Source organism: Atta colombica, unplaced genomic scaffold (genome assembly GCF_001594045.1).
Source record: "Atta colombica isolate Treedump-2 unplaced genomic scaffold, Acol1.0 scaffold52, whole genome shotgun sequence".
Taxonomy (NCBI): domain Eukaryota; kingdom Metazoa; phylum Arthropoda; class Insecta; order Hymenoptera; family Formicidae; genus Atta; species Atta colombica.
Window position 1 is genome coordinate 1,207,211 of NW_017259542.1, and position 1,100 is coordinate 1,208,310.

At 27.2% G+C, this 1,100-nt stretch overlaps 1 protein-coding gene across 2 annotated transcripts in view; it reads right to left on the reverse strand.

The window, feature by feature from the left end:
• LOC108691815 (Kv channel-interacting protein 2-like) overlaps nt 1–1,100 on the reverse strand; it is a 4,556-nt gene that overhangs the window by 2,087 nt on the left and 1,369 nt on the right. The window lies entirely within an intron of this gene.

Genomic DNA, 1,100 nt, shown 5'->3' on the forward strand with positions numbered 1-1,100 from the left:
ATAATTAATAATTTATTAATTAATAATTATTTTTAACGAACGTCTTTGTCTTTATAGTGCAAATCATTCAAGAAGATAATTGAGGAAGATTGAAAAAAGAGCTCGAAGAAGATATTGCGAGAATACATTTTTCATATTTTTTCTAAGAGTGAAAGGATAACCATGGATTCTACTGTGCTGGGTGAGATTGTTTTGTTCCATAAAAAGATTCGATCAAAGATACTTCTTATGGTAAATGCAATTAATTGCATTGTGTTTGTTTCTTCAATTGTTTTGAAAGAGAAAAGATATATTTTATAAAAGGAAATGATTCAACAGTTTCTAGTAAAGAAATACAAACAATAAAATAAATATAATTTCCAATTTTTTTAAATATTTTTATTTTTTTACTATTTTCATTAACATAATATTTATTAACAAGTCAATTAACTATAAGAATTAAATATTATATTACTATATTACTAGTTAATAATGATAGAAATTCGTTATTAAAAAGCGATATTAATCCTAAAGAGAGCTACTTATTATTTAAGCAATCGATGATAATTTAATACAATGTACATGGAAAGAATCTAAAGATCTAAGAGCAAAAATATCTAAAGATTCAAAAAGAAGTCTAAAGATGCAGGGATTGAAAAGTCTGAGCATTCAAGTGTTTACAAACATATTTAAGGGCTGTAAAATTTTGAGATCTAAATATTTAAGAATTTAAAAATTTGAGAATTAAAAAATAAATATATATAAATAGTCTAATAATCTGAATAATCAAATTTAAGCAAGAAAAATCAGGGATGTATGTAAAAATTTTCATTGCAAATTTATGTCGTCTACAACTTACTGATGATAACATGTCAAAGATCACTTTCTAAAGAATTGCGACGTTTTGTCCATTCCCTATGCATGCTGCGACTATTAGCTCTGGTCCCGGGTATCCGGGGTTGCCATAGTAACGATGCAGCTCCTACCCCTTACTTCCTGACCATCCCCTCCTTATGTGAATATTACGTGAATATTCGTCAAGAAATGCGGAGGGATCTTTAAGATAAATTCTTCGTAACGTAGAAATTTTTTATTTATAAAGGGGGGAAAGGTTTAATCAA